This window comes from Diceros bicornis, chromosome 11 (genome assembly GCF_020826845.1).
Source record: "Diceros bicornis minor isolate mBicDic1 chromosome 11, mDicBic1.mat.cur, whole genome shotgun sequence".
NCBI lineage: Eukaryota > Metazoa > Chordata > Mammalia > Perissodactyla > Rhinocerotidae > Diceros > Diceros bicornis.
Window position 1 is genome coordinate 48,615,895 of NC_080750.1, and position 15,622 is coordinate 48,631,516.

Here is a 15,622-nt window from a genome sequence, read left to right on the forward strand (position 1 = left end):
ACTTATTCTGTTTTCTCTGCTGAATTCTCAACATCTAAAAGTAACTTCCTTAGCAGGTGTTCATTAAACACTTGCTAAATTAATGAACAACTTAGAACCATTGCTTATTTTTCCTTTTGCATTGAGAAGAGTGTTTTACTGACCAGAGAAACAAGGAGATGGTCATTCAATGTACCCTATACCACAGCTGCCAAATCATTAGGGACATCTATTGCGCCTACAACATTCTTTGTGTGGCTAGGCTTCTCTAGTCATTAATGTTTTAGAGGCTGAGGCAGCCATGAAAATATTAGGCTCCAAGAGTTTACTGAAATCTGGGGTATGTAGTTGACACTTCCACAATCCATGGGCTAGGTGGGAATCTGGGCAAATTACACTTATATCTAGAAGCTGCAAATAACTGCCATATAGGTCTCAGACTGGTTTTAATTTAAAGGTGACAGAAATTTTCCTGATCTTCAGAATAATAGTCTGACAAGTTAATATCTTCATTTTATTTTCTTTGCCATCTGCATTCTAAACACACCAAATGTATTTGTTTTTCTGCTTATTCATCTAAGACATTAGCAACTTTATGAAACTCTGTATTACATTGAAATAAAAAATCAAAGTAGACTCAGTGGAAAATGGAACAAGGAAAAGACAGAAGTTTTTTAACCTAGGAAGCTTTGATTATGAGGTGTGATTAAAAAAACAAGGTGTTTAATAAACCTTATGTTAATCAGTTTTACTTATTCATAGTCATATATTGCACATTTACTAAAATCTCCATCTAAAATAAGTTAGAATATTAAAATAAATATAGTTGATATACTTTGTATACATATAATATTGAGTTTTATCATGGTGCATACATATTTGAAAAGTTATAGTGTCAGAACTTCCCATTTATCAAAAGACTTTTCATATCCTGTGGATTTTTTATTTCTTTTCTTTTTCCAAAAGAGTTAATAAAAAGCAAGAAAAAATTCAGAGCCAGATATATCACAGCAGCTGAGGAAAAGCAAACAGCTGGCACATAAACATGATTGTAGATTCATTAGATCATGAATATATATTCACACTTACCTGCCATTCCAAGGTGAGAAAACTTTTAGTTATTGTCAATGCCACAGTGTTGCAATAGCTCATTGGGCCCGAAGCTGCTTGAAATACTATAAAGAAGACATCTAAGGCATACTTAAGGGGAAAAAGGAAACAACTGTAGCTGAAGCCAAGGAGAAAATAAAACTATCCATATGGCGCTATGAAACCACTGCCAAAAAGTGAATTCCCGGAAAATGTAATTGTCTTTATTACAGGGGTTGATTATTATTCTAAGTACTCTGAAAATAATTCTCCTTTGTCTGGAAATAGTTTAAGAAAATACTACTCTTTATTTGGCTTACTATTAGCTCACATCCATAGGCCTTATGTATTACACGTACTAGCATTTGAAGAGGATGAATAAACACATTTAACTGAACTGACGACAAGAATGAATAAATATTTATTTAAATGCCTACATTCTTTAGGAAAAATGAAGGAGAAATGATCATGTGACATTATGTACATATATTTTTATATGCTAAAAATAAAGCATTCTGTTAAATCAATAACTGAAGCATGGTACACAATGCACATAGAAGTTACAGAAGACATTGCTTGGAAAGAAAACATGAATCAGTGGCATTTGCAACTAATGGCTTGGATGCCCCTTAGAGAAATTTGTTATAGAGTAATTTCTTGGGAAATTATTTTTTCTGACTTTCCACTGTCTAAGAATGAGCAAATCACAAAAATATATGCAAGCATATTATTTTAATTTCTTTTTCACTGCATGAGAGGTTCTATATTTGTTTCTAAGTATCATATATGCATAATAAAACTACACAACAACTTCATGTTTTCTAGAAAAAATATAAAATACCATGTAATATTGTTGGATAAAACTAGTCTCTGTCTACAAGTTTAACTGATAAAGCTGGTTTCAATTCACACACATCTGAAACTATTCCATTATTACTGAATTATTTGTTTCAGTACCCTTCCTTAGTGTCATTTTATTCTTTATGACATGCAAAATAGATAGATGTACCACAATCCTTATTTACTTATATTCTAAATTTGACTCCTAGAGGTCTCATATTAAATTCCTTAAGGAAAATGTAATTCATTTTTTCCCCTATTTCAACACCTTTAAATTAGATGTCAGTATTCCAAAAACAAAAGTTCAGATGATCTAAACTCTAATGGATTTTTTTGTTGACCTATAGGAAGCTCTGAATACAGGATATTTCAAAATCTGCTCGTTTCATGTTTAGTGGACATAATGACTTTACTGTTATCTTGCCAAAAAATGTTTGAGACATATGAAAAATGTTTGAGACATATGAAAACTAATATTTTATGAAAATAATGCAAATATTTATGAATATTGGGGGAAATTTTATCTTTTTGCCGCTAAACCCATTAAACCATTAAACACATTTTCATAATTTTAGTCAAAATTATTTAGGATCACTTATTTGCCATGTCAACTTTCAAATAAATATTCAGTAAACAATTTTATTCATGCTAATTTTGATGAATTATTGTTTGTACCATTGTGATATTATTTTTGGTCCATTAATCCAAAGAGGTCTATTATTACTTGATCATATTTCACAGATATAAATTTCATCAGAAATGCTCATTTAAGCAAGTACTAATTTTTTTGTATGTACTTTTAGACACCTTTAGTTTTATTTTTTGTTTATTTTTTTCTCCAATTGTGGGTTTTTATTTTTATTAGTCAATTTTTGTGGTTTTTAGATTTAGCAATTGAGATACAGCATTTTCCCATTTATAAAAAATTTTTATGGAAAGCAGCTTTAGAAAATGTCTCTTTTATTTATTTCTAACGTTAGTTGTCATTAGGAGTGGACAGTAACTGTTATCTGGTAAGTCATTCATAAAATATTAACCAGAATTGCTTTATTTTGTAAATAAATGTATTAGTAATACATTTCTTAAACACTTTCCTAATCAATTTGTGTATCATGTGCTAATTATCTATGCTTTAAATGTGATTAGAGGTCATAATAACCTCAGGGAACAAAGGCTTTTTTGTTTCAAAGCGGATATGATAAGTCAAAAATCAGCATTTAAAATGCCATGATTAGGACAATATAGTAGACTCTTAAAATTCCAAGTTATATACAGTTTTGTTCTTAGGCACCTAGAGACAGAATTACTGGCAAAATAGGTCAACCTTGCTGCAACTGATTTTTAGTGTCAGGAATTTTTTGTCGATTCAGTAGGGTTTTCTACATAGACAATCATGTGATCTGTGGAAAAAGACAGTTTTATTTCTTCCTTTCCAATATCTATATCTTTTATTTATTTTTCTTGTCATATTGTGTTAGCTAGGACTTCCAGTATGGAGTTGAATAGGAGTGGGAGAGGGGACATTCTTTGCTTGTTTTTGATGTTAGGTGAAATCATCAAGTTTCTCACCATTAAGGATGATGTTAGTTGTGTTAGTTGTAGGCTTTTTTGTAGATATTCTTTACCAAGTTGAGGAAGTTCTCCTCCATTCCTAGTTTTCTGAGAGTTATTTTCATGAATGAATGTTGGCAGAATCAATTTTTAAAAATATCAGAAGACTGTGGAAATAATGGGTACTAAAATGGATGAAAATTATGTTAACTAAAATGTAACTAAAATACCAGAGGAGGAAGAACTCATCATAACTAATTTGATCATTAGCAGACATGTTCTCCCACGTGGGAGTTTGTCCATTCTCTGTGTAATGTGATGATTAGATTTGCCCAGTAGGACAATTTCTATTAGGGGGAGAAAAGTAGTGAAAATCTTCAGAGTTACTTGGGCCTAGCTTCACAGTTTGGAAATTAGTTAATCCATAAAATAGGCCAGATTTACCTCACACATTTTATTAATTGTAGGGTGGCACATGAGGCTAGATGTCTGGGCCAGAAGGAAAAAGTGAAATCACCCACAGTGTCACAGTGCTTAGCATGAAGTCCCACTGATCCAAGAGGCAGGGGACTCAGGAAGTGCTGGCTACACAAGCACGAGTCTCTCTCTCAAGACATAAATCAGATTGTGAAAATGTGTAGGTTGAGACTAAAGAGCTAAAGAGCTAAACTCAAAACCTGTGAGGGACAGAACGGGATATTCTATAATCTGTTAGCTCTGAGGAATCAGAAACCTGCTGTGTTCTTAATCAAAAGACTGGGAAGAACCTATATTTAGACTTTGGCTTAGTAGGCACCTACAGGAGCAACCTTTTGCAGATAACAAACTCTAGATTAAATACTAAAAACAACTACATGAAGATACTGGAGAATGAACAAAAGCAGGCACGCTTTGGTTGGCACTTGGATGAAAGTGGGTGAGTTTCCAGTTTTTATGACTTTTAGCCTGAGGCAGGCTGCTGGCAGTGCTACATGGATGGCTAAATCACTAAAAGAAAATGTGAAGTCTTTCTGGCGTGAAGAAGAGTACAGAGTTTGAGACAACTGCAGGGCTGAACAGTCAGAGAGAAATCCCAAAAAGGAGAGAGCCAAAGGACAGCCCCGCAATCTGTGTATCCACACTGTCTACACATATATGGGGCAGACACTAAGCAGCTAAGGATTATAGAACTGAACTTAGGTTTGAGCTTCTTCACAAGACAGTGAGTTGAATCAAGTTAAATGCCTGATAAAACATATAAACGAAATCAACAAATGTTTGATATTTTGATGCTTCTGGCAGCCTCTCTTTTAACATTTTTGTCTTCAACTAAGTTGTTTCCTTTCAGTTATACTTTAAGTTTTGTAAGATAAATTATTGTGGAAAAATATTTAAAATTATTGTGAAATCACGGCATACACAAGAATAGTTCAAAACATTTTATAATTTGCCACTATGTATTAAGATGCAAAAATGCACATTCAAATTACTCTAATAATACCTACATTGATGTATTTATTTATATGTGGAGGAGGTTTGTCACTAAAGTATTTGTTTCCTCAGGCCATTTTGCCATGCCAGAAGCAATTTCACATTCCATTTCCTCTGGGACTGCTGAATTTTGTCAGGAAAACACAGGAAGCACACTAAAATGCAACCTGATACACTGAGATGCGAATAATATACAACTTCACATACAGGCACATTCACTATTTGAAGTATTGAACGCAGTTTGTGCCACACAAACCCATGAATTTTGATGATTTCTATTTCACACAATTCTCAACCACCTCCAAAATTGTCTATCATATCTCTCTATCTATCTACTGACCTATAAATCTCATACAATAGTAAAAACTGAATTACAAGTATAGTCAGACAGAAGAGAACATACATTCTAAGGATCAATGAAGTGAATAGCACACTTATAATTTACACAGCTCATGATTGAGTTTCTACAAAATCGTTTCTGGATTCATATATTTAATTTTTTTTTCTCCTACACTACCCATATAATTCTAGAGCCTGGTAGTATAGATTACATTTGCATGGTGAATTTCTTTGGCTCTGTCTCACATTGCTGGGTGAGTTAGCACAGTGGAGGACAATTCCTGAAATGGAGATGGCCAGCCACACCTTGCAAATCCCAGAAATATATCCTACTAAACCAAAAGTGAAAAATTCCCCAACTCAACGTTCCCTCAGTGAGACCCCAAGAGTGCCCGTGTTTAGTCCATTATCAGTGAGTATGAAAGAAAAGGTGGTAAGATAAACCATTGAGAGATAGTGATCTTTAGCAATTGCATTTAAATTCTTACTTTGGCAAATTTTACAAAAATATATGACTGTATGAACAAATATCTCAAGGTTTTCCTAGGGCTTTGAAAGAAGCTCATGCAAGTGAAAGGCCGAAAGTTTGAGTTTTATTAGCTTCACCTCAAATTCACCATTACATACCCTTTCTGCAGCAGGGTCAGAATTTTGCTAATTACTAGTTGAAATCTCTAATAAAGATACCAACAGAATAAAAACTTAAAAATTTTCATACGTATCTTCAAGTAGTGGGCAGCAGTTTAGCAAGAGGGTCAAAACATGTATTTTTTTCATTGATCCATAGAAAACAGAACAAATTAGAATTCCTAAAATTGCACCTGTGTGGAAATTATCGTTTTTGTGAATAGTAAAACCATACATTTAAGGTATTTTCAGTTCTATTTTATTTCAAAAGTTTTGAACAAAACCACACATATTTTGCAAACAAAACTGTTCAAAGAAAAACTTGTTCACTCACATCATTAATTAAAAGTATCTTTGTATTTTATATCATTTTTATACATTGGCTAAGTAAAAAGGATAAAATGACTTTGCCTGGTATTCGAGAATTTCTACTAAACTAAGCAAACTTTTATTCAGCTAATGCCTTTTATATTTTCTATGCTTCAGCCAAATTTATTTCCTTTCTTTTTATATGTGCACCATGTATTTTCTCATTATCCATGCTCTTTCTTCTTTCTGGAGTGTTTTCACTCTTCCTTTTTGTGAATAACTCCTACCTTCAAGAATCAACTCTTTAATAAAGCATTATCTCCATCCTCAAGATTCATGTAACATAATGTTACATGAATCCTTTTTTAATGACAAGGAATTTATGCCCTTCACAAAAATTAGCTCAACTAATTGCAACCAACTGCAAGCTATGTTATAAAATAATATGGTTAAACCTAACTTGGTCTCTCTGCATTACCTCTGCGTCACCTCTGCTCTACAGCCCCGGAAGTCTTCTCCTCCCTCTCCTATTTCTCTAACTAGATATCCTTAGTTTACATATTTGAAGATGATTTTGCCATAAGAAAAACTATATAATGAACAATATTTTCTGCGCTGTGCACAGACATATATTTTCCCTTTATTTTTAGGTTTAGCCTCAATGCAGTGATCCAGTTTTTTTTTTGACTCAGTACAAAATAACAACAACAAAAAACCACCTTATTTACAGTAGTTACACTGTAGAGTATAAATGGGATGCCCCTTGTATCATAAATCATCAAATACCACAAGGAATGTGAGAGAGTGATATACAAAATCCATCTCTAACACAACAAGATGAAGGAGAGTTGCAAGCAGGCTAAAGAGAACTCCTACAGCTTCAGATTTCAGAGATATCTGGCAGAAAATTATCTAAAGGAGACAGTACAACAGGGGAGAAAAATAACCATTCCTTGTTTTGAGAAATGGGACATGGTTCAAAAGCTGATGTGGGCTTCCCCAGACAGGTTTACCATGAGAGAGGAGCTGGAAATGTTAGGATGAATGAGAAATCCCTTAGATATACCATGTTAGCAGGAAGCTGTCTGTTGGTGAGTGAGATGGTGAAAGAACGAATTACGAGTAGCCCTACATCTGTAGATACCTGAAGGCAGGGAGTAATAAAGCAAACAGAGATTCACAAATTTATCTTGCGCTGTAAATAACTTCACTGAGAACTAAAGAAAATTTCTCTTATCTTGGAAACTTAATTTAATACACTTTTCTATCATGAAATTATTTAATTAAAAACATAAATGGCCTGTTATGACTGCTCTGAATCAGGCAGTTTCTATCTTTTTGGCTAGTGTGTGTGTTTTTCAGCAGCTAGTGGCACGGCCACCCTGAATTTCAGTATGTTATTAAGGTGTACTTCTGACCTTTTAACACCATTGCTCCACTCCTATTGAGTATTTTGATGAAAATTAAATCAAATAATTATTGGAAATGTTTAGTACTCTTTCTTTCTGAATAAATATTTATTACTGCTGCTATTAGTATTATTATGTCACTGTAAGTGTAATTAATATTATAAGCACTAAATAAGTTTAGTCAACAAATATGATTCCATAAATTAGAAAGTCACATGCATTTAAAGTAAACCACAGATTTGTAGGTGGCATGGGATTAGGAAAAATACATATTTTAGACCATGACTGAATTATAAGAAAACAATCATTAGGTAAGTTAAAAAATTATATAAGCCGCTTACTTTACTCACATGACCAAAATTAAAATGTTTAACTTATGCTTGATTTCAGACTAAGATTGCTAGATAACTTTTATTCACCACTTGCCCCATTTCAAAACAAAATGTAATAATTTATAGATTATTTTTTCTTTTACATTTTTGTATTTCCATTGTAGAAGTAACTTAGTACTAATTCTATTTGAGAAGTGAGTGTTTTAATGCTCAATAGGGAATATTTAGGTTTTGTTGGCTCAATCATTTAATTCTAACCATGTTTAGACATTTTAGAGATATATTCTCATTTGGGAATATATCACTGAATATGTGATAATCAGATGTATGTAATACTTACTGTGTCAGTAATGACAGCATTTGTGAGCTGGTAGGTAGCACTTCCAGGACACGAAGCACAAGGCGATGCTTCCTTCATTTCCTCCTAAAAACAAACTTGATTTTGATCCTTTGTTTGGAATAGTGGAAGTGAAAATATTGCCTTTACATTCACAATAACCTCTTGTTTGCCTGAGAAGTAATACCATTGCAGAGCCAATTGCAAGTGCAAACTCAAAAGCATTATGAAGAAAAACGGAATTCAGCTATGTTTGAAATACAGTCACTACAATGAGAACACATATTAACAGGTGTGCAGTCGGTGACTGACAGATTAAATTAATAGATTCTCACACATAAAGGAAAACAAGCAAAATACAGTAAAGGAGCATTTGCCCAGTCAAAACATTAGGATGAAACATACGTAGACTCTGTAGGTTTGTGTAGTGTGTGTGTGTGTGTGTGTGTTAATGCTTTCTAACCTAAAGCTGTAGAAATTTTAATCAGTACACAGGGTACAACAGAAAGGAACCCATAATTTAAAAAATAGTTGCCTTCTAATAATGCAATTCGGAAAACTTGACATAGAGTAAATGAGATTAACCCTCTAGTAAAGTAACTGAAACAAAATACTAATTATAAATTGTTGACTAAGATGGATTTTGAATAGCTTTATTCTAATCAAGGCATCTAGAGTATAGTCTGTTTTACATGATTATTTTAGTAGGTGTTACTTAGTCAATATATTTTGTCTGTGTGGGCTATATATTTCTTCTCTGCCTCACTAAATTCAATCTCCACTCCACTCTCCCATGCTCTGTGCCCAGTGAAACTGACTTTTACGGAATGCATCAAAGGAACTCCTTGCTCTTGGCATCCAACTGAACCAACAAGAGGTACTAGCAAGAAATCAGCAGGTGGGAGTGGAGTCATTCGTGTACTGTTTTCCCTGAAACCATCCCTGCAAGGTCACTGCAGATTGCCTAAATTAATTTATTGAAAGCTAGAGCTAATCTGTCCAGGTTCTGATAACTTCAGGCATAGGGGTAGATTCCCCATTGCCAGCTTAAGCTGCCTTGCTATTCAGTATTAGTTTATCTTATCCCTATCCCTACTTGCACCATTTAAAAAAGTTTCCTTACTTTCTCCATCTGACTTATTTTGCTTAGCGTAATACCCTCAAGGTCCGTCCATGTTGCGTGATTTCACTCATAAGTGGAAGATAAAAATAACAACAACAACAAACAAACACATAGATACAGAGATTAGATTGGTGGTTACCAGAGGGAAAGCAGGGAGGGGGAAGGGTGAAAGAGGTGATAGGGCACATGTGTAGGGTGACGATGGTAATTAGTCTTTCGGTGGTGAACGTGATGTAGTCTACACAGAAATCAAAATCTGATGATGTACACCTGAAATTTATGTAGTGTTTTAAACCAATGTTACTTCAATACAAAATAAAAGGATAAAACAGTAAAAAAAAAAATTTTCTTTATGACGCTCTCCTCAAATTGGAAAGTTAGTGTCTCTGTTATTTCCCAATGAATATACTTTTTAAAAGAAAACTTTCATTAGTAAAAATGAGAAAATATTTACAGGGCCTAAAAATTGAATTTCTGGGAAAAAATAACCTGTCAATATATGTCTAGTACTCTTTGGGTGATGAAGTGACATGGTCAATTGTTCAGGATGATCCAGTCACATTCTCTTGGAGAAGCCTTATAAAGCTATCATTACTGGTATTGGTTAATGTCACTTTATATTTCTCTTGTGTCTATGCTTCTCAAGTACACTTCATGATTATATAAATTCCATTGTTTTTTATTACAGAGTCATAATTCATGAAGCGATAGTTAAAGGTTTTCAGTTTCCTTACAATCATATTTTACATATTATTCCCTAAGAGTTTGCTTAGTGAGACTTGATACTCTGGAGTCTGATAAATTCTCAGCCCACAGTCCAGAGAGAATTACTAGACTTAAAAAGTTAGTAATCAAGGGCCGGCCCAGTGGCATACTGGTTAAGTTCCTGTGCTCTGCCTCAGTGGCCCAGGGTTCACTGGTTCGGATCCCAGGTGTGGACCTACACACCAGTCATCCAGCCATGCTGTGGTGGCATCCCACATACCAAATAGAGGAAAGATTGGCACAGATGTTAGCTCAGGGACAATCTTCCTCAAGCAAAAAGAGGAAGATTGGCAATAGATGTTCACCCAGGGCCAATCTTCCTCACCGAGAAAACAAGAAATGGCAATAATCAAACCATAAGATATAACTCAAGTTTCATCACCCTACAAAAGACCAACTAAACAGATGAGTTCCCTTGGTGCCATCTCTCTTGAAATCTAATTACTCTTCAACTAACATGATTTTTAAAACATTCATTATATTCCAATATTTTTTCCTGTGAATTTAGCAACCTGATTATCTATAGCAAAGGTACCTTACTGGCTATGCAAGCAAGTCAGCTTCTATAATTGTGCTGATTTAGCATAAATGAATAATGTATTTCCAATAAGGAGTATAATTTCTGTTCAATAAGAAATATAAATTTCAAGAAGTACCCATTTACAGGTGTATGTTATAAAGTTAAAAGAATATCCATGTAAAGGGGGTCAGGGTTCATTCCATGATTATTAATCTTCTTCCTCAATATCAATAAATCAGAATCTATGAGTAATATTTGTTCAACCCTGCCCTGAAATATGGGCATTTCTGTGGACTAGATAAGGAAGATGGCTAGCATAAGTCTATTTATTCATTAATTTTATTAACGTTGATGAAGCACTTCCTATGTTCAATGCGTACACGTTTGAAATATGTTGAAAGCACAAAGACAAATAAGACATTTCATTTTTACTCAAGGTGAAAAAAGTCTAATCACCAACCATCACTATAAAAGAAGACAGAGTCTTAGGGGTATCACCGCCTTCGTTTCTTCTGACTGTGCTGGATATCTTTTGTAATAGGATAATCCACATAACTATGTATCCTTGGTGTGAGATTTCTTGGGAATTCTCTATTTATAAAGGAATGTGATTGCGTCCTTGAAGAAAGTAGTAGAAAAGAAAGGTCATAACATCATGAACTTGTATTCCTGAGGTAGAAACAGACTTGACGCAGATAATTGTGCATTTAATTTAAAGTTAATAAGTCCTACAAATAAAGAAAGGGTATTTAAAAGCATACAAATGCAAATTAGAATTCAGCATGAGAGTCAGAGAAAACTAGTCTGAAAGAGAGCATAGGCTGGCCCAGTGGCTTAGTGGTTAAGTGCACGCGCTCCTCTACTGACGGACCGGGTTCGGATCCCGGGCGCGCACCAACGCGCAGCTTCTCCGGCCATGCTGAGGCTGCATCTCACATACAGTGACTAGAAGAACGTGCAGCTATGACATACAATTGTCTGCTGGGGCTTTGGGAGGGAAAAAAAAAAGGCTAAAAAAAAAAAAGAGCATAAAGCTGAGAATGGAAGGATGAAAAATAACAAATATGCGAAAATGGAGATAACAATGAAAAACACTAAATGCAATAATAATAAACTATTTGACATTAGGAGAAATAGACAGTAAATTGCCGGAAGGCTCAGAGTTCTATTAAGCACTCAAAATAATGACCTCATACAATGAACCTCTTTCTATCTTAATGGTTTCTAATTTCTTCTTTAATCTTCATTTTTTTTTTTTTTTTTTTTTTTTTTTTGTGAGGAGATCAGCCCTGTGCTAACATCCGCCAATCCTCCTCCTTTTTTGCTGAGGAAGACGGCCCTGGGCTAACATCCGTGCCCATCCTCCTCCACTTTATATGGGACGCCACCACAGCATGGCTTGCCAAGCAGTGCGTCGGTGCGCGCCCGGGATCCGAACCAGCGAACCCCGGGCCGCCGCAGCGGAGCGCGCGCACTTAACCGTTTGCGCCACCGGGCCGGCCCCTAATCTTCATTTTTAACTGACATATAGCTTTTATTGAGATACACGATTTTTTTTTTTTTTTTTTTTTTTTTTGTGAGGAGATCAGCCCTGCGCCAACATCCGCCAATCCTCCTCTTTTTTTTTTTTTTTGCTGAGGAAGACGGCCCTGGGCTAACATCGGTGCCCATCTTCCTCCACTTTATATGGGACGCCGCCACAGCATGGCTTACCAAGCAGTGCGTCGGTGCGCGCCCGGGATCCGAACCAGCGAACCCCGGGCCGCCGCAGCGGAGCGCGCGCACTTAACCGCTTGCGCCACCGGGCCGGCCCCGAGATACACGATTTTTTAAAGAAGTTAATTATCTTCACAGAACTGCGACTTCCCAAAGACAAATCTAAGAAAGAAAAAACATTTGTTCTCAAAACTGCTATGGTAACACAAGAAATTCAAACATCAAAAAATTTCCTGTACTTTAAAAGTTCTCTGTTAGGCACTTGAGCTGATTTGCAAATAAATTTTTTATAGTGGTCTCCAAGGACTCTTACTTACTGCACCATTTTGTCTTTCACAGGTGAGAAACTTCAAGTGCCTACAATAATTTTATTTGAGTCTTTACTATCCCTGCAAAGCAGGTGCAAAAACCTAAAGAGCCATGATATTCTTCACTCAGCAAGATTTTTATGTATGTAACATTGAAAGAAAGCTGAAAATTTGATTTGAGATTACTTTACAAAATCCTGAGAGAACTGAGTTACTACTCAGCACCTTGCCTAACATAGGCTATTTTAACCTCAATTACATTGATTATCACTTGTCTGATTTCAAGAAATTTCATTTGAAGTCATGCCCATGTGCATATTTTCAAAATTTTCCTTACTCTTATTGATAAACATGGGAAATCACGGTTAATGAAAACAGTATTTTTATATTGGGCAGAAAGGCTAGTAACTTAAATGTGATACCAGAACTCTACATTGTTCTGTGATAATGTAGCAAAATTATATATGAATGAAAATTATAACTGTTCATAGCAATGTACTACAGGAATTTATGTCATGAAAGTGACAATGCTCCAGCATTACTATTGTGTTTATATATTTTTGCCATCATGTTATACTAAAAAGATAAGAAACCAAGAATCATTGAGTCCAGCTCTTCTATGTTTCACCTACAGTAATTATAGAGATATTTTCTTTCTCTTTCTAAGATCTCAAGGTTGTCAATATTCCTGTCTTGCCAGATGATGATATTCTTTACTATACCTCAAGCCTGTGATTCCGTTAATTATAGAGCAGATAATAGGCCAGTTTTCTGGAAAGACTTCGTAGGTATTATTTTCAAGTGAGTAGTAAGATATTATAATGTATTTGTCATACCTAATTAATAAGATTTCTACCATAGTTTAGTTATATATTTTACATATCCAATTTTGTCCTTTTAGAAAAGGGATATATTCTTAAACCTAAGCAAATAATTACATGGTCATTAAAAGTAAAGAAACACAGTAAAGGTAATTTGGAAAATATTTAAATATTGTTGCTATTGTTTTGAGCTATGTTGTAAACTAAGTCAATATTCATCATTCTTATGTAAAGTGTTATTAAGTGTTTTTTCTGAAAATTTATTAGCTTATAAACATTGATAATCATTTTAGTAAGGTAATTATGTTTAATTCTAAGAGTTAGTTGGAAAGAGATATCATGTAAATAAATGTTTTATTTCTGTGTGTGTCATGATAATTCAATAAATTTGGGGTTATAGGTAAAGAAAATATAAATGGTTTTTTTGCGTATGCTATTAATAAAAATTTTACAAGTTTTCTTTTAGTTCCTTTAGTCTTAGGTAATTCATTCTTGTTTTGTCAATCTTGAATTATGCAGTATACTTTCATGATATCTGCTTCTGGACTAAAAAATCCTGGGAACACTGTCTCTTAGTATCATCTAAAATCAGTTGATGGTGATGATATTGTCTTAGAGTGGGAAGCCTGTGTGAATGGTAGACTGGTTAGGAGAATATACTTAATCTTAAGAAATACATGTTGAGGAAATTGTTGTGAAATATTGTGATGTTCCAACTTAGTTCCAAGAAGTCCAGCAACAACAAAAAATATCTAGTATATTTATACAGTGATATGAAACCAATACATAAAAATAAGTATTGTAATTAAATATAGGTGAAACTAGATAAATGGTATAGTGCAGTTTATTCTACTATTCTTCAATTTTTCTATATTTATGAAAATTTTCATAATAAAACATTGGGGAAATCATTAGGGTATAATGTCAAACTAAAAGTTGAATGTTTCATGTAATTTACCATCACAGATACCTTAAATCACATAAACATTCACTGTTTATTTGTTTAACATAACCTTGTTACTGTCGGGAAGAGGGAGAATCCCCCTCCACCCTTTCCCTTAAGGTTCTTATGGTGGCCAAATAATTAAAAGACAGGTTAGCAGAAGAAAATAATACCAAGTTTAATAACATGTATACATGGGAGAAACCAGGGAAACTGAGTTTCTCAACAGAATAGTGGCGATTCTCATCTTAAATACTATCTTCAGCTAAAGAAAAAGGAGGATGTTGGGAATGGGGGCTTTTGGGATTTCAGAGGGGAAGAAGACAATTCACGTGGAGAGGGAAATGTAAATATTTGTCAGATAATTCTTTACAGGGCCACCTATAGAGAATGTGGCCAGAGAGACAGAAATCACAGTAATCAAGAATATATAGATTTAAGTCCTCTCCTTGCACGCTGATAAGAATTTCCAGAGGTAAGGCCATCCCCCACCTCTTCCCACAGAGCGGGAGATACCTTTACAAATGTAAATGTTTTGGTAAACAGAACTTTGAAAAGAATGCACTCAGCAAGAATCCTGCCAGTCTGTCCACACCCAGAGTTAAATTCCTTTAGGCAGTTAGTGGGAGAGGTCAAATGTCCGTCAGAGAAAATAATCAAGGTAAAGAGATATATTTCAGGGTGGCCAATTTTGATCTCCCACATTACATAGAAGCTGGAGAATGTTGAGTTAGATTAAGAGAAGACCCAAAAGGACGGTGTAAATATAGGCTCTGAATATTCAAATCATCCGTTTTTAAAGAAGGGGCTATCAAAATTCTACTAGGACTAGAGAATTCTAATGTGTTGTACTTTGCTTCTAGGCCTCTACATCTTTCTTTTTGATATTAAGAATTTATACCATTGAGGCAGGCCCTGTGGAGTAGCGGTTAAGTGTACGGACTCTGCTGCGGTGGCCTGGGGTTCAGATCCCGGGCGAGCACCAGCACACCGCTTGTCGAGCCATGCTGTGGTGCCATCCCATATAAAGTAGAGGAAGATGGGTACCGATGTTAGCCTAGGGCCAGTCTTCCCTCAGCAAAAAGAGGAGGATTGGTGACAGATGTTAGCTCAGAGCTGATCTTCCTCACAAAAATAAAGAATA